Source organism: Silene latifolia, chromosome 1 (assembly GCF_048544455.1).
Source record: "Silene latifolia isolate original U9 population chromosome 1, ASM4854445v1, whole genome shotgun sequence".
In the NCBI taxonomy this organism is placed as follows: domain Eukaryota; kingdom Viridiplantae; phylum Streptophyta; class Magnoliopsida; order Caryophyllales; family Caryophyllaceae; genus Silene; species Silene latifolia.
Genome location: NC_133526.1, coordinates 130462065 through 130481744, shown reverse-complemented (window position 1 = coordinate 130481744; position 19680 = coordinate 130462065). Strand labels below are relative to the sequence as shown.

Genomic DNA, 19680 nt, shown 5'->3' with positions numbered 1-19680 from the left:
GGCATATGATGACAATTGAACGGTTCGGTAGTCCAATTTCGCAAGAAGTTGAGATTTTGCCACATGTTGCACTCACTTTATAGTAATTCACTCTTACTAAGTGTATACAATATCACGAATGACTTGAAGAGAGGTCTTCATGAGATTCATTTTTACTTGTTGAAGCAAATACGAATGTGAAAGTGAGTAGGAGTTAAGAAGAAGCAACCCTAGATGTATACGATAGGACAAAGTTGAAGGAGACATCTACTCAAAGGATAGGCTAGTTCCACTATCTTGGTATGAGATACCAAGTACGGGTCATTTCTTTGTAAAGAAGTTTACATGAATTGATAAAACATAAGACGTCTAGCATAGGACATTTTTGTATCGGAATAATGCTAGAGTAGCAACGATTTTGATAGCGACAAATGTACCTAAATTTGGTTTTAAAAGAATGTAATCATCTATGTTTATACATAGAAGGCATCACTTATGTGATTTAAAACAAAAGGTTGTACCTACTCCTATGATAACTTGGTGGTTGGTTTAGAGCATTCAAGTTAGAGGAATTTTACATTCTTCACGAAAACTAAATGTTATACTATCTTGTAGATTTTAAAGTCTCCAATCCGGTGAACCCAATTGATCAAACCTCAATTAAATTCGTTTAAAACCAGTAAACGATAAGAACATCGAACAACCGTTTGATTGAGAATCTTATGGTATGTGTGCATGTGTTATGTTTTGTTTTCCTGAAAAGAAACACAATAGTGAGGTGATTGACCATATACATACGGATGTGTAAGGCCGATAGTTGGTTATATATATATACTTCGTTACTTTTACCGTAATGTTAAGTAGATATGAAAACCTCGTATCTATTTAATAAGACATAAAAGTGATTTTTGAAACGTGGAATATTTTCAAAATGAAGTAGTAAACCAAAAGTACGACAAGTTCAAAAATGTTGATCGGAAATTTCAAAGTAATGACTTTGAAGATCAAATGGGTAATATCAAGTAATGACCTTGATGATCACTAAGAAGATTCTGAACCATAGAGTATGGTGTAGTCAAGAAGATAAACCAAACTTTATGAGATATGGTTTGAGGTTTTTGCAGTTTTGTAAGCTATTTTCTCACTAAAAGTTTAAAATCCGACTATAATAGCCTAAATGACTCCATATGAGATATGGATAGGGAGAGTCCCTAACTTGTCATTTTTTACATTTGGGACCATAAATGTTTATGTTCAGAACCAATTTTTGTATTTGTGAGGGTTATCCAAAATTGAACCACATGGTTTTTACTCCTCCAAAACGAGAAAAAAGAGTTTGTGGCTCTTAATGCTGTCTTTCTAGAAAGATTTTCATTTTCTGGAAGACAGAGTGGGAGAAATTTTGAACTTACGGAAGTCCAAGACCCACAAACTGAGTACAATACAAGAAGACGTTCTTTATTGAGGCTCAGTGGTTATAAGGAGATTGCGTTACTTTTCGGAAGTGACGAAATATCAACCCTTATCAAAGGCTTTTCTGTAGTATGAACTCTATGTAATGGCGTGTCACCATGCAATTCGAATTGGTCTTCTTGTATTGTACGTGATAAGGAAGGAAACATGAGATGTTTTCGAGACTTGATTTGGGGCGATAACTTTGCACCAAATTAGGTTACCTTGATCTTGTCATAAAGGTTACATAAGATGTTTAAATTTTGAGTTCGTTACAGAGAGTTTGTGATAACCCAAATGCCTTTATCAATTCATATGTTCGTAGCAATATAGCCCCTCATGAGGATGAGATTCGGCAAAAAGATAACGAAACTTTCTCCTTGAATGTAACTCATGAAGGGAGAAGTTTTGTTGATCTTGTCAATGCTAAGAAGCCTAGTATGCTTGAAAGATCCCTTTTGTAATGTTATATACGTCAAAGAGTTAGAACCTTGGGTTAAATCATGTCATTAATCATAATGGTATTACTCGAGTTGTCGAGATACCATGATGATACATGGAGTTTAGTGGGGGCTAAAGTGAGTTTCTTAGTCTAAATATGTGCTTGACATATTAGTGACTAGAAATGTAGCTAAGGTGATGTTACTTAGTCTAAATATGTGTTTGACATATTAGTGACTTGGAATATTCTCGGGTGAATACTTGAGAGTAGCATGGCGCATCTATAATATCTGGATCTAATGAGATAGATCTTCATGGATATTAGCATTTTAGTCAAGAGACTTATGTGATAATATTCTTGACTCGTTCAAGTTGTTGAACTATTAATATGATCTCTTGTACTTCCGCTGCAGGATCTATTAAATATGCTAAAAGCCTTCTCTCGTCGGGACTTGTCATGTTGATAATATGAGAAGTCATTACCAATCATTTCCTAGTGAGTGTCACTAGATGATCATCAAGAGCATTCTCGAGTACTTGAGAAGCACTGAGAATTTACTCTTGTAGTTTGGAGGAATATATGAATTTCGTGTAAAAGGATTACACGGAAACATTCCTATGCTTATAAGATGTTATGGGCCTCGTTCAGGAATGGTTAGCATGTAAAAGAGTTATGTGCATAAAGAATAATATGAATAAGAAGTTATACATGTATAAGCAGATATGTATGAGGAGTCATACATAAAAGATGTCATATGAAGGATTTGTATGTATAAGTGTTATACGTACAAATCATGAACGAAAGCTAAGTACATTACAACATCCGATGTTGTGAAAGAGATAGTTGATATCCGGAATTTCATGGAACTAGAGTCGTTCTGTTAGCCGAATATCGTCTCCCGAGAGACTGTGAAAACAGTGGGAGTGTTTGACTGGATTTAGAACCAGAGTCTAAAAACTTGTTTAGACATGTACTTAGAAAGACTCTATGTGATGAAAAGATTGCATTGAACAAAGGAAAATAGCAATGGAAATTAGAGTGATGCAATTGTTGCTAATCCTCTAACCAAAGCCGTTGGCATAAGGTAGACATGATGGTTATGTCATTTCAATGTGATTGAGGAGTATACCTTAATTGCTAAATATTTACGTATGTCATAATCGCATTCATTGTTTGAGTCTCTTTAAGAACTAAATTATTCAGTTTGACTGAAAACATGAATACCTTGTTTATCCGAATTGGTTGTGGAGACAATGTTGAACCCCAATTCAAGTGAATAGGATGAACATTGTTTTAGCCCCTAGTCACTTAATGAGGTGATGTCTCGGAGTTACTAGATTTTAAGACGATTGATGGTAGGTTCAGCACCATCAAGTCATAAGGACGACAAGTCGTTTACATAGGCAGACTGTGGGACACTTTCCCGGGCAGTGACGTTTATAGAGTCCCTTGGATCTATTACAGACGCCTGGTCGTGGCAGGGACTTCTATGATATTCCTATGAGTCGATTCTTTAAACTGGAGACTATTATCTGAGCCTGTGCAGTTTCCGAGTGACTTTGGTTTTTGTCCTAGGTCGTTGATACGGTCGTTTCTGTACCAAAAATTAATACCTAAATATACTAACAGAAGCTAGAGATAAGTAGGGTCGATCTCCACAGGGAGGCAAGGTATCTATCTGAAAGTCCGTCTATCTAAGTCATAAATGGGGGTTTTGTAATTGATTTTCTAAACTACTAAAGGTTTAAGAGAAAGAGCAATAAGGCAGAAAAATAGTAGACAAGTGATCAGATAAAAGAGGTATGTCAGGATTTCGGTTCACCATGGTAGTCTATCGACTCAGCTGCAAATAGCCTAGACAATCTACTGTGAGAAGGGTAAGGGAAAGGTCCTTCCGGTCCACTTTCTACCCTAGATTTCCACTAACTTAACCTCCATCCTTGTTATGGTAGTCTACTGTTCATAGCAGGTCTGTTCATTCCAATCTTCCGATCGAGGAACGAAATTAACCAAATTAAAATAATTTAGAAGCATGCATTCAACTAAATTGGTGATACAGTTAAATTGCCATGGGGACAGATTATCACATATAAATTGTCTAGCCTATTCGCTACATCGTCACAATCCTACCATGGATTCCCTAGTCCTAACATAAAAGAGCTTAGCTACTCATATTACTAATGTTGTCAATATTAATAACAATGAATATGCTAACTAGAGACATAATGAAATAATGTAAATTAAGCATAAACGAGATTAGGGCAGAATAATTAAGATGAAAAAGCAAAGATTAAAGCAAGGAAATAAAGAGATTAAGATTAAAAGGAGAAAGGAGATTACAATCACAAGCAATTCCGGCGTAAAGAACAACCAGAAATCCAAGCAAAAGAGATCCAAGAGTAAAGTTACAGTAGAAAGTTTTATGAAGAGACTAAGAGGGTAAGAGCTGTATTCTAAGAAGAGTCGAACCTCCTTATTAACCTAATTATGAAAGCTTAAATAGAAAAACAAAAGTCCATCACGAAATTAAGTCCAACACGGGTTAATTAATCCCGCGTAACATCAAAACCTCTCGATCGAGTAACTTTATATCACTCGATCGAGCAAAACCAAGCTAAAACCTCTCGATCGAGTACTTTAGGTACTCGATCGAACACTTATTAAATAGGCACTACTCGATCGAGTAGAAAAAGGAGTCGATCGAACACAATTGTACTCGATCGAGTACTTTGCAGCGCATAATTCCTGCTTCGCACACTGAACTTCAAACGGCTGCAATTTCTTTGTTACATGGTCAAATAAGGCGTTTCCGGTGGAGTTGGAAAGCTAAGAGGACAGGGTTTCATCTCCAATTAAAATCACCTGAAAATCTATTGTAGAACTCGAAATATGACTCTTCAAAGTAGGCACTAGTAATTTGAAGTTCTTCCTTTGCTCGCCTAACTAACTTACTTCTTTGCGCATCATAATTAGTAGTTTCCAACCTCCGACTCAACTCATCTCCTAAATGCATGCATAGGGACAGGTATTAAGCTTGATTATGCTCCTATTTGGTTCATTCCTGCAAATAAGACAAGAGAAACCAAAGTAGACAATTCGGGGGACATTTGTAGTTAAACACTACACAAAATGCATAGAAATGCGTGCAAATAAAGTACGAAATACCTATATAAAATGCACGCATCAAATCTCCCCAAACCAAACCTTTGCTTGTCTCCAAGAAAATTAAATACAAACTAATGGAACGGATATGAAAACTCAGAGCTAGCTATAACCTGTCTACTCGAACCAATTTAATGCAAACAAAAATCAACAGTCATAGTCACAACAGTCAATACGCAAACGAGTTATAAGATGTCCATAAATAAAGCTGACCTATCGACCTTGCAAGACCGACAAAATCGGACTCTTACGGGTCACTCTTCTCTCATGAAGCAAAGGGTGATTATGTATGTGTAAGAGGGAAAGAGAATACCGTCACTTACCTAAACTGCGACCTACATAACATGCATGCAACAAAAATGATAGACGATTCAAGTACTAGGCATACAGTCCAACCAACAATGTCCGTCACAGCCGAGGGCTTACAAATAGTATGGGAAAGTGAGGATACAGGTGAGAAAAGGCAAAATAGATTATGGAAATGTGGAGGTAAAGCGTCAAGCTAGCTCCTAAACAAGACCATATAAGACCATCCAAAACTCAGCTGTCTAGAAAATAAAGCTCAAGTGCCCTTCATTGGCACACTTCTCACTATCCAATACACTATCTCCTCAAATATATATATATTAATAGAACACTAAATAAAGTGTTCAAAATAAATAAAAAGTTCTAAAATTCCGGGCTGCCTCCCGGTAGCGCTAGTTTCAGATAGGTCCCAGCTCGACCTTCTTCTTATCATCCACCGACAGAAATTAATGGCCCACAACAAGGTTGTTGACTAAATGAGGTTCCCTCAGCATCCATCAGCTTGACTTTAGGCCTCCATACCATCGGAGCAACAGGAGAACAACAACTTATCGCAGTGTATTGGCCTCCACTTTTTGCCCTTTTTCGCGCTTTCTTGTACGGCCTAGCCTCGTCCATTCCTCCGCCTGGGTCATCAATCTACACCATTCCAGTCTCCAAAGTCAATGTATGATGCCCACCTCCTGGGTCCGTCAACCCATCAGTACCTGCAGAAGAAGTAACAAAGGAATTAGATTTAATTGCAGAAATATCGTCTGAAATAAATTTAGACGACCATTCATTGATATCAGCCAAAAAATTACTCGATCGAGCACTTATGTAGCCCGATCGAAGTATTTTTTCATCATTTATACTCGATCGAGCAACTTGTGTCACTCGATCAAGGACTTGATTTTCCTCATTGCTCGATCGAGAGCTTTCACCCTCTCGATCGAGTACTTCCTTGGTAATTTCACTCGATCGAGCAAAATAGGGCTCTCGATCGAGTGATTGAGCATGGGTAGGCGAGACAATATCCTCTTGAACGGTATCTTCAGCGTCTATGCCATCATTTTCAGCATCAATAGGCAGAACCGGTCCTTCATAGGGACTGTCAATCCAGGTACGAATAGCATAGACCGTTTCAGGATGCTTAGAGGTTTGCTCGGCCAATACTTGAGCCAGCTAAGCTTTAAGTGAGTTGATAATGTCGCCTTTTGCTTGCACAACTTCTTGCATTTGAAGCGCAAGTGCCTTTACTACAGATGTCAACTCAGCAATTTCTTCCTTCTGCCTATTAGGAGGACTTTGTTGCGGCGGCGGCCAAACAAATGGAGGCTCTTGATAGCCTCTTTGATGAAATGGATGTGGCAGCACATGTGAAGAAGAATGGCTAGCCCGTCTACGTCGCCTAAATGCATAGACTACATCATTATCTGCTGGACAAACGACAGCTTCGTGCCCCGCAGTACCGCATCTCTTACAGTGGACCATCTGTTGCGCCGTAGTGTGGAGCTGAGGTGAACCACTCCAAGACTGTCTACTCTCCAGCTTGCCAAGTCCTGCATTCTGAGCTTCAAACTGTGCTATAATTCGGGGGACACTAGACATCTTGGTAGAAGGGTCAAAGGTACTCAAGCCTTCCCTTTGACGATCTTTCTCCTAGAATCCTGTCTAGGTAGGACCTGTAGGACCTATCAAAACAACACTGAAGGAAAAAGATAAAAACTGCCTCAAGGAATAAATCCCTTGAGGCGGAAGACAAACAAAAATAAATAGATAAATAGGCCAATTGCCTCCCCGGCAACGGCGCCAAAATTTGATACAGTCGTTTCTGTACCAAAAATAAATACCTAAATATACTAACAGAAGCTAGAGATAAGTAAGGTCGATCTCCACAGGGAGGCAAGGTATCTATCTGAAAGTCCGTCTATCTAAGTCAAAAATGGGGGTTTTATAATTGATTTTTTAAACTACTAAAGGTTTAAGGGAAAGAGAAATAGGGAAAGAGCAATAAGGCAGAAAAATAGTAGACAAGTGATCAGATAAAAGAGGTATGTCAGGATTTCGGTTCACCATGGTAGTCTATCGACTCAGCTGCAAATAGCCTAGACAATCTACTGTGAGAAGGGTAAGGGAAAGGTCCTCCAGGTCCATTTTCTACCCTAGATTTCCACTAACTTAACTTCCGTCCTCGTTATGGTAGTCTACTGTTCATAGCAGGTCTGTTCATTCCAATCTTCCGATCCAGGAACGAAATTAACCAAATTAAAATAATTTAGAAGCATGCATTCAACTAAATTGGTGATACAGTTAAATTGCCATGGGGACAGATTATCACATATAAATTGTCTAGCCTATTCGCTACATCATCACAATCCTATCTTGGATTCCCTAGTCCTAACATAAAAGAGCTTAGCTACTCATATTACTAATGTTGTCAATATTAATAACAATGAATATGCTAACTAGAGACATAATCAAATAACAGAAATTAAGCATAAACTGAGATTAGGGCAGAATAATTAAGATGAAAAAGCAAAGATTAAAGAAAGGAAATAAAGAGATTAAGATTAAAAGGAGAAAGGAGATTACAATCACAAGCAATTCCGGTGTAAAGAACAACCAGAAATCCAAGCAAAAGAGATCCAAGAGTAAAGTTACAGTAGAAAGTTTTATGAAGAGACTAAGAGAGTAAGAGTTACGTTCTAAGAAGAGTCGAACCTCCTTATTAACCTAATTATGAAAGCTTAAATAGAAAAACAAAAGTCCATCACGAAATTAAGCCCAACACGGGTTAATTAATACCGCGTAACATCAAAACCTCTCGATCGAGTAACTTTATATCACTCGATCGAGCAAAACCAAGATAAAACCTCTCGATCGAGTACTTTAGGTACTCGGTCGAACACTTATTAAATAGGCACTACTCGATCGAGTAGAAAAAGGAGTCGATCGAACACAATTGTACTCGATCGAGTACTTTCCAGCGCATAATTCCTGCTTCGCACACTGAACTTCAAACGGCTTCCATTTCTTCGTTACTTGGTCAAATAAGGCGTTTCCGGTGGAGTTAGAAAGCTAAGAGGACAAGATTTCATCTCCAATTGGAATCACTTGAAAATCTGTTGTAGAACTCGATATATGACTCTTCAAATTAGGCACTAGTAATTTGAAGTTCTTCCTTTGCTCGCCTAACTAACTTACTTCTTTGCGCATCATAATTAGTAGTTTCCAACCTCCGACTCAACTCATCTCCTAAATGCATGCATAGGGATAGGTATTAAGCTTGATTATGCTCCTATTTGGTTCATTCCTGCAAATAAGACAAGAGAAACCAAAGTAGACAATTCGGGGGACATTTGTAGCTAAACACTACACAAAATGCATAGAAATGCGTGCAAATGAAGTACGAAATACCTATATAAAATGCACGCATGAGTCGTGCCATGAAAGGAGGCTAAAGGACATCTACTAGGTCATGGTGATTTGTTTGGTGCAAAAGGATAGATAGGGCAGATAGGAATTGTCCACCCACGTTGGGTTTAAACATCTCTAGGCCACTCGAGGAGGTATAACTACAAATGCGTGGCCACGCTCGGAAGTAATCTGTGGGATAGGTAGTCACACTCCCGATCGAGAAAACCACTCACGATATGTTCATGTGCAAGTGCGACCTGAAAGACACCTTGCATTGAGTGGGAGATTGTTGTTAAAACGGACAAGAGAATCGGTAACACTGTAGAGTACAAGTAGGATATTGTTGGGATAAAGAGTTATCCACAATTTTGTGTAATAATCATCGCACAACTTGTCTCGGACAAGTGGGAGATTGTTGGAGTTTTTGTCCTCTACAATAGTGCATGATAATATTATTAAATCTCATTAAGGAATATGCATGGGATATTCATTGGCAATACTGGTCAGCTGATTAACGTATATCGGTAACGGTTGGCCAACTAGGGTTTGACGTTACTGTCGTGAGACGGCGGTGTTCAACTGATCCCTTTCAGTCACACCTAAAGGAACGAGCCCCAACACGAAAGCTAATTAATTGTATGAGATACAGTTTAGTTAGTCCCTTGATAAATTGACTAAGAGTTAGTTGATTAATTAATTTAGAGAGATATTGAGTTGTGAACTCGAGGCGCGGAAATTATTATTTAATTATGCGATAATTAAATAATAAATTATTTGAGACGGGAATTATTGATTAAGTAGTTAATTGTTAAATTAGTACTAATTGACTAATGTGATTAGTATTGGTACGTAAATAATATGTGTAGCGGTACACGTATATTTACGGAGTGTTTTAGACGAAATTAATTGAGAAGCATTTAAACATAAAACGATGTTTAAATAAAATTTACACGTATTTGTGCGACAAATATAAGAACCATTATGGATCCGTAAATGGGTAATGGAAATCGTGTAAGTGGGATTGAGTATTGCTTTGGTCATAATCATTCCACTTACACAAATTTTACTTCCCATAATATTTTTGTTCTTATCAAATCTATTCTCCATTGGGCATATAAAAGTAAGACAAAATCAACACTTCACCAACTCCTTACCAACTATTGGGCCTAGAATTATCCTGCCTGACCAGATAAGGACCAGGTAATATCCAAAGCTAGAGCCTGAACAAAGAAGTACTTAAAACCAGGCGTTGGGAGTATCTAGACAGGCACCAAGCAGGAGAAAAATACAAGACAGGCAATTACTAAGCCTGGCCTGAAAGGAAACCACGTCAGGCACAAGAGAAATATTATCCAAGCTGGGCAGGTGACAAGAAAGAAACAATCAGGCCAGACAAACAAAGTCCCTATAAACAAGGAAGACCTATTCAAAGGAAGAAAATGGAAGAAAGAATCAATCATAACGGCTGAAATGAAGAACAAGTCAACTAACCATCTCCGGGTAAATAGGGCACGAGTCCTATTTACCAGGAAACCCTAAACGGATTTGAAGAAGCTACTTTGGAGGCTATTATAAATAGAAGAGAAAACAAAAACAAAAGACACATTGGCTTACTCGTATTTCTACTCTCATTCTTGTATTAAACATATAATTAAGCAATATCCTTAGCTTATCATGCCTGACATACAAATACCCTGTCAGGCTACCTGAAATCATAGTAACAATCTCTCCTGGCTTGGTGCACGTGGTTTTTTCCGTTATTCCTAGGGTTTTTCCACGTATAAAATCTTTGTGTCTTTACTTTTTACTTATGAATTCACTTAAGCAATATTGATCAGGCAAATCAATTGAGTTAGATTACCCCTTCTAAATTCCCCTGGGAGGACGTTTCTGCTCAATAAAATTCCTGCTAAAACAATTGGCTCCCACCGTGGGGCATCTAGCTCAAAAATAATCAAAACCCAAAACCAAATAACACAAAAACTTGAAAAATGACAGGAGATAACATTGAACAACAACTGGCTGCCGCCCAACAACAATTGTTGGAAATGGAACAGCTAAGACAGAAAATGTCCTAGGCTGAAGCTGAAGTTAGAAAATTAAAGGAGTTAGAGTCCAGCCTGAAACTAAGGCTAGGAGAAAAAACTTCAGGATCAAAACTGAAATTTCAACCTGGCACACCATCTCCTCAATCATAAGAAACATTGATTTCTCCAACTTTGGAACTCCTACTCCGCCAAAGTCAAAAGCAGGAGAAGAAACAGACTCAGAGGAAATCCAAAATGAAGAAACCCCACCAGATCAAACCAATACAGCAATCATGATGGCTATGCTCCAGGAAATCCAAAAACTCCATGAAAGATTTGAAAAGATTCCTGGAGTTCCTACCCCAATTGAGGAAGCAAATCCAGAAAGTTATGCTGATTCACCCTTTGTTGATGAAATAGCAAGAATAGACCTACCAAAGAAATTTGTGGTTCCCTCAATGAGAATCTATGATGGGACCACAGATCCACAAAATCATGTAGCCTATTACAAGCAAACGATGTTGGTAGCATCTATTCCCAGTGAACTACGACAAGTCTGCATGTGCAAGGGGTTTGGGACAACCCTGAATGGGCCTGCCCTGCTGTGGTACATAAACCTGCCAAACGAAAGCATCAAGTCCTTTGCCGACCTGGTCAACTCCTTCAACCATCAGTTTGCCAGCAGCAGGGAACTTGAGAAGAGATCCAGTGACTTATACAGGATCAAGCAAAAGCCTGGTGAATCAATTAGATCCTACATGACAAGATTCAACAAGGAAAAGGTGTCAATCCGCAGGTGTGATGTTGGAACAGCCGTGGAAGCTTTCAGGCAAGGGCTTCCCCTGGACAGTGACTTCTACGATGCAATTGTTGGAAATCATATTTTAAATATCACATATTTTAGTTTAAAGTTTTAGTCATAAAAACTTAAGGATCTTATGCATGCAAAACAAATAAATAAGTGTAGAGGAAAACCGGTTCCTTACATTGAATATTTCGGTTCATGGGCACAAGTAAGGTCTCCTACCTTCCCTTGTTCTTGAGCAATGATGAGTAATAGGATGATCCTCCAAAGACTTCAAGTATAGAAGCCACTCCTCTTGATTGCACCCAAGATTATCCCATATCTCTACTAAATAATATGTGCTAGATATTTGTTTAGTAGTTTACCTTAAAATTGATTACTAATAATCATATATTACACTAATAATATTAGTAATGTGATTTGAACAATTGAATCAAGATTTCTCAAGTTTTTTAGAGAAAAAGAAGGAGTAGAGAGAAGAATGCATGTGAATATCTTTAACATGCATAAAGAGAATGAATTAGAGAACAAAAACCAAAGTCCCCTTGGGAGTGTTAAGGTATCACGGTTTGGGGAGTAAAATGGACCAATATATGGTCCTTCCCTTTTTACTTTTGTTCTTATCTAAATGTATAGGTATGCTAGCTAGTTAGACTAGGTATGATTACAAGTATTTTATCTCATAAAATAAATCAACCACAATCCACTACTACTACCTTCATTTCGGTCCATATGTATAAAATGGACTACCATTTTATTTTGTCAATTTGTCATTTGTCACACAATATGTCACATGTAGTATTATACATGTTATTAATTAATTTAATGCATATTTATCACATAAATATCATTTTATAAATTAATTAAATTACATACAACAAATTGACTAGTAATACTTGATCACATAAATAAAATGGGTCATTTAATTATAATTCACAACATCTTGTAATTATAATTAACCATTCATTCTCATCTCTATTGTTTCACAAACAATAAACAATTTTAGTAACAAAGCATTTTATTACTAAAATAAATCTTATTTAATCCAATTACAATAAGATAATTATTCTCTCTCACAAATTGAATTGTTCAATTTTAAGGAATTGATTAACTTGTATCGTCATACAATTAATCAACTTTACAGATTAGGGCATCATCCTTTAGGTGTGACCTTAAGGGATCAACTGACCACCACCGTCCCACGACAGTAACGTCAAACTCTAGCAAGCCAATCGTTACCGATTAATGTTGATCAGTTGACTATAAAATGAATCATCCCTTACGTATTCTTAAAAATGAGATTTAAACATGTGATCATCATGATCGACAATCGTGTTCACATTATTGTCGGGGACACTCCAACAATCTCCCACTTGTCCTCGACATGTGTGCGTCACCAATTGTCTTGTCCTATTACTATCTCCCACTCAATGCAAGGTGTCTTTCAGGTCGTACTTGCAAGTGATCATATCGAGAGTGGTTTCCTCGATCTGGAGATAACTGATTTGACCGGAATTATCTACCATAGATACCTTCCGAGCGTGGCCACGCATTTCCAGTTCATTACTCCTCGAGTGGCCCTGAGATATTTTTTTAACCCTGACAAAGGTGTGGACAATTTGTATCTCACTATTCCCTTCGACTAGCCACAGCCATCATAACCCAAAATATGCCCATTTGACCCCATTTACGAAGGTCGTAGTAACATAAATCAAAGCTAATCTGAAACCGTGCTACCTTGGGCGAACAGTCTTTAGTCAAAAGAATCGACTCATTAGAATACTATAGTAGCTCTCGCCACGACCAGACTTTTTAATTTGCCAGAACTCTATATGCGGTCACTGCCCGACAGAGTGTTCCCAACAGTCTGCCTATGTGATCGACTAGTCATCTCACATGACTCTATGGCACTTGAACTTGCCATCAATCGCATCACACTCTAGTCACTTCGAGACGTCACCTCATACAAGTGACTATGGGCAAATACTATGTTAATCCTGGTTCACTTTAACGGGGTTCAATATCGTCATACAACCCGTTTGGATGTAACAAAGTATAATAAAAGAGTTTTAAAGTAAAACTCGAACGACAAATGCGATTATCACATATGAATAGTCAATGCCTGATTACTAATTCATAATCTATAATCCAGTTTGATATTGAATGTAGTTGTTCATCTCAATTTAATTGAAATGACATGACTCATCATGTTAAGCCTATGAGAAGGCTTTGGTTAGTAGGTTTTATCAACTTCTTGTACCTTACTCAACCTTACTACATACTCGTTTTCCTTTGTAATGTATACATTTGCATTACAAAACTTTCTGAGCACGTGTCGAGATCCAATCAAGACATAGGCCCTCTAGCCTTAGAATAGCTCCCACTGTTTTCACAGTGTGCGGGACTCATCCTTCTTGCACATCTCATGATTGCAAGTGTACTCAATTTCCGTTGTAAATATTTCTCATTGTTCTTTATTGCCTAGAACGATTCTAGAAAATCTATTTCTTAAATAACATAGCCACAATGGTATCTTAACCATCCTAATGTGTTTTGATTATGGTTTTTTCGGAAACCATGCGCAATCTCAATTGTCATTTGTGTAACACCCTTACACAAGATTGCATAAAAACAGTCGATGTTCAGGTAACCGCCTAGGATGGAGAGCTCGGTGTTTGTGATGTTGTTCGGCTCCTTTCGGCCGAAAATAGTACTCCCCATCAATCTAATAAAACAACGGACAGCGGGGAGGTGGACCTGTTGGAGCTTTCGCTCCTGAAAAGTGGTGTGAGCCAGGGCCTCCAAAGCTGACGGAAGACCCTCCTAGGAGCGGCAATCGCACCCGTAGAGGTAAGGCCAAGTAACCTACCAAACTCCCCTAAGGTCATCGGAAAAGTCCGGTTAAACAACCGGAAGGACACTGAAGAACTATCGGGGTCAGCATCGTGTGCCCCTGAGGAGAAGGTAAAGAAGCTGAGAAACTCGAGGCTCAGCTCCAGAAAAGTGCGGCCGCTCATAGTGATGAGCCCGGCCATCCCCGGCAACGGCGCCAAAATATGACAGGGCAGTCGTATACCTATCAAAAATAAACTAACTATATAGCTAGGGAAGTCAGGTCGATCTCCACAGGGAGGCAAGATATCTGTAGTGGTCCGTCTATTTGGTCACAAACCGACTCGTAAATGCCGAGTCTCACAAGTGCCATTTTCTCTAGAAAACGGGAAGGAACATGCACACAGCCTAGCAGGTTATAAAATTTCGTACGATGTAAAGCGTTAACAAAATGTACCTGCGGATAATCTGGGTGAGAGTCGAGGGAAGTGTCCCCTCGGACTGTGACTGTGCCAGAAGTAGAAGCAGCAGCTGTAGAAGTGCTAGGAGCGGAAGTAGCGGTAACAGGAGCTGGCGTAGCTCGAGACTGTCTATGACCCCGGCCTCTGGAACTCAAAGCAGAAGCCCGTGCAGCGACGGTGTGAGGGACCAGGACTGCTCTAAAAGCAGCTGCAACTGCAGGCGAGTCCACCACAGGTGTAAAAGTAGAGGCTGGTGCAGAGGTAGTGGCTGCTGTGGCCACCACTGAAGAGGAAATAGCAGCAGTGCTAGCAGTGGTGGTGACCGTAGAGGAAGTGGCAGCCTGAACTGAGCTAGTAGCGGAGCTAGCTGGAGCAAAAACTGTACCTGCAGCTGAAACTAGGAACACTGGGGCTGCAGTAGTGACTAAAGTGGAGGTAGTGGCAACAACAGGGGCCACTGTCTCAGACAGAGACGGACTAGATGACGAACTAGTAGAGGGTAAAGACCTAGAATCCATCCTGTATACAAAGGGTAGAGGGTATGATAAGAAACAGTGGCTAATAGTGGCTAAAATCAGCACGAAAAACCCGCAGAAACAACATGTGAAACCCCTACCAGTCGAAAATTTCGACTTACAACACACAATTCCAAAAATTCGAAAAACAGCGTGTAAATAGCGGTAGGGAACGGGATAGCAGGTAATGACAATAACAATTAACAACAACTGAGGTTAATTAAATCATGGCAGCATATAACCCGTCTGACAGTCGCAAAGTTCGACTAAAACAACCCTAATCGCGAAAATCTCGCGCAAAATTCGAATTGATCATGCAACAACAACGAGGAATGCGGATATATCATCAAGTAAGACAATTAAGGGCAAATGAAGACAGTTAAGGTCGAAAATTCGACCAACAATGGATATTCAAACCCTAAATTCAATTTTTACCTCATGAAATTCAAAGTAATCGAAATTAAAATGCAAAGAGGGTGAAGGAATCACTTACTTGATGAGAGAAATCCTACAAATGCAATTAATCTTCAAATAAACAAGCAAGAAAAGGCGATTTTTGTTCGAAAAAATCGCAAACCCTAACCCGCCTTTAAGACCGTGAAAATGAACACAAATAAAGGGGAAATTAGGGGGTTTTGAAAGATTAATTGACAAGTAACAGATTGTAGGAGGCGGATTTGGTACTTGGGCAAGAAAATTGGGGATTTGGGGATGAATTGATCGCAAATAGGGGGTGTTAGACGAAAATTAGGGGAAAAATGAATTAGAAACAAAGAATAAAGAGTTTAAAGTAAAACTCCCTGCGTCCTGTGCATTTTCACTCGATCGAGTGGTTTTAAACTACTCGATCGAGGACTTTGGTGATCCAGCTGATCGATCGAGTAGAATTCTACTCGATCGAGAAGTCCCCTTTATTGCTTTACTCGATCGACTGGAAAAAGCATTCGGTCGACCAACTTTTCACTCGATCGAGTACAAAAAGTACTCGATCGAGCTCTTTTCTCACGTAAGCTCTTGAATTTCGTCAATTCTTCCCTTGGAATGCGTAAAACATCCCCAAACCTGCATAAAAACACGTGCAAAAATATCCCAAAATACCAAATGCGCAAAAGAACAGTCTATAGTCTTAAATCTATGCTAAAGACTGTCTATAAACTAATTGTCCTAATTAAAAATATTAAAACAAATTCAACGGAAAATTCAAAAATTATTTGTTACAAAGTATTACACGGGGCATTTCCCCGCTCAATTCCCAATGCAATTCAGTAGCCCCTTGAAGGGCTCCTGACTGGAGGACGTCATCTCAGCAACGTTGATTGTCCTCTTCCGCTTCCATGAGCATGAATTATCATTTGAAATGGTAGGAGGGGAGTAGTTCACATCCACATAGGCATGAACTTTCCTCATTCTTGCTCCTCTATCACCATCTTTAGCATCCTTACTTGCAATTTGATTGACAGCAGTTGCACAACACCCTTTTGCAGCTCCTTCATTGCTTTCATCTGTACCTGCAGCAAGGAAAACAGACGAACTTTCCTCCTTTTTGCTCTCAGTCTGAGGCGGAGGGGTAACAATTGCAGCACAATACTCCAAATTTTCAAATGGAGTGTCAATAATACGATCAATAGAAGAGAGAGCATTGCAAGGCTGAGCTTGCATGGGAGCCCTCCGGGACTTAGACTGATGAAAAATCAGCTCCTCGTCCCCTACCTGAAAGGTCAAAGTCTTTCCCCCGACGTCTATAACTGCACGGGCAGTAGACAAAAATGGTCTCCCTAAAATAATAGGGGTGTGTGCATCTTCGGGGATGTCTAAGACAACGAAATCAACGGGAATGAAGAACCTCCCGATTCTCACAGGTACGTCTTATACTATGCCTAGTGGCCGTGATATACTACGGTCGGCCATCTGGACTGTCATGTTGGTGGAACTCAGCTTTGTCAAACCAAGTCTCTTAGCCAGAGACAACGGTAAGACACTCACGCTAGCGCCTAAATCGCATAGTGCATTATCAATCAAATAGTTACCGATATGACACGGAATTGAAAAACTACCCGGGTCTGACTGCTTAGGAGGTAACTTATTTTGAAATAGGGCTGACCCCACCTCAGTCAAAGCTACGGTCTCACTATCACTAATATTCCTCTTACGCGATAAAATTTCTTTCATAAACTTAAGGTAAGAGGGTACCTTTGTCAGCAACTCGGTGAATGGCACAGTGACTTCCAAGATTTTCAGAAGTTCGACAAATTTGCCGAATTGTTGATTGGCCTTTGTATTTTGCAGACGCCTCGAGAAGGGAACCGTGATAGGTATCTTGAGTCCCTTGTTTCTCTTTTCCAATGTATCTTCCGGAGCAAGTTCTGTATCCTCTAGACGCTTCTTACCTCTCGAACGAGGCCTTTCCGGTGATTTATCGCTCAAACGAGCACTAGCAGGCTCTCGAATGAGCTTCCCGTCATCAAAACTACTCGATCGACCAATATACCCATTCGATCGAGTAGAATCTTCAACATAATCACTCGATCGAGTGAAAATCTCACTCGATCGACCAAGTCCACTTTCTTGTTCACTCGATCGAGTAGGAAAACTACTCGATCGAACAGTTCCATTTTCCTGTTCACTCGATCGAGTAGAAAAACCACTCGATCGAGTGCTTTGACCATTAAAAGTGCTCGATCGACCTCCAGAAACTAGTCGATCGAGTACTTTCTTAGCCGTCAGCTTATTTTCTTCGCCAGAACATTGTTCACCATCAGTTAAAGCCTTCCTTGGGTCTGATTTCTGCATTTCCGGTCCCTCGTATGAACGACCGCTTCTCAAATTTATCAAGTTTACTGTCTCATGTGGGTTCTTCTCATTTTGAGTCGGTAATTGACCCTGCTTCCTTGAAGATTGGTTAGTGGCTAATTGGTCAACTTGAGTTTCAAGTGCCTTTATGGACACATCATTCTGTTGATCACTCAGCTGCCACTACTTCGTAAAGGCTTGCAACATAGACTTAAGCTCACCAATTTCACTCACCCCACCAGAAGATGATGCACCATGGTTGGGAGGAGTAAAGGAAGGAGGCTTCTGAAAGCCCTGTTGATTCTTGTGTGGAGGAACATAAGGCTGCTACTGGTGCGGAGGAGGAGTAGGATTAAGCACATTTTGACTAGTCCACCTCAAATTGGGATGGACTACCCCTTGATTATTGTAATAGGAACCCCCTCCTTGCCTATATTGCTGAAAGGCAAGGACTTGTTCCTTCTCTACAAGACAGCCAACAGCAGTGTGGCCATCATTACTCCCACATCTCTCACAAGAAACGGTCTCTCCTCTAGTAAGAACATGGACCGTCTGAGGCTCCCCAGCATTCATGGTCTCCAGCTGAGCCAAAACCTGCTTATCAACTGCATGAACTGTTCTAATCCCATCCCTCGGGTTACCATACTCAGCACTGTGATTCGCCATCTCTTCAATAAGGGACCATCCCTTATCATCATCTGTATTCTCCTGAAATCTTCCACTAGATGCCGCATCAAGTATGGCTCTTTGGTCGTCATACAACCCATTGTAGAACTGATTAGCTAGAAACCATGGGTCAAAACCATGGTGAGGAATAGACCTTACCAACTTCTTAAATCGCTACCACGCCTCATAGAAACTTTCATCGGGAGCCTGTCTGAAACTGGTAATCTTGGCCCTCAGTAGATTGGTGCGTTGGGGAGGGAAATATCTCTTGTAAAATGCAAGAGCAAGAGACTCCCAATTTGTAACCCCAGCAGCTGTGTTGTCCAAGTCAGTCAGCCACTCCCTGGCTGAATCAGCTATAGAGAAAGGAAATAGAACCTCCTTAATCTTATCTTGAGTTACCCCCTTAGTGGCAGGGATAGTAGAACAGTAATCGGTAAAGGTCTCCATATGCTTCCTCGGGTCTTCACCAGCCACACCTCTATAGATATTCCTCTCCACCAGATTGATATAAGAAGGACGGATGTCGAATGTATTCCCATCCTCAGTCTGGAGATTGAAACCTTTCGGAATAGAGGATGCTTTAGGCACTGAATGACTAGAAAGCTTTGGCATCTTTACTGTAGAAATCGAACTATCTTCTTCGAAAAGAGAGTGATGTAGCTCTGGCTCGAAAGTACTCAAGTCTTCCTTTCGTGATTTCCTCTGCAGACGAAGTCTATGCCTGAATAATCTCTCTGGCTCTGAATCAGCTGAAACTAATTCACACCTGTCTGACCTGGGCATAAACAATACTGAAAGAAAATAATAAGAACGACCTCAAGGAATAAAAATTCCCTGAGAC

The 19680-nt window shown here is 39.7% G+C and overlaps 1 non-coding gene across 1 annotated transcript; it reads left to right on the top strand.

Annotated features, from left to right (window-relative positions):
• The first annotated feature begins 18969 nt into the window (after nt 1-18969).
• Nucleotides 18970-19076, top strand: LOC141620146 (small nucleolar RNA R71). Its single transcript, XR_012531896.1, has one exon. It is a non-coding gene; the product is annotated as a small nucleolar RNA R71 (small nucleolar RNA).
• Nucleotides 19077-19680: the final 604 nt, after the last annotated feature.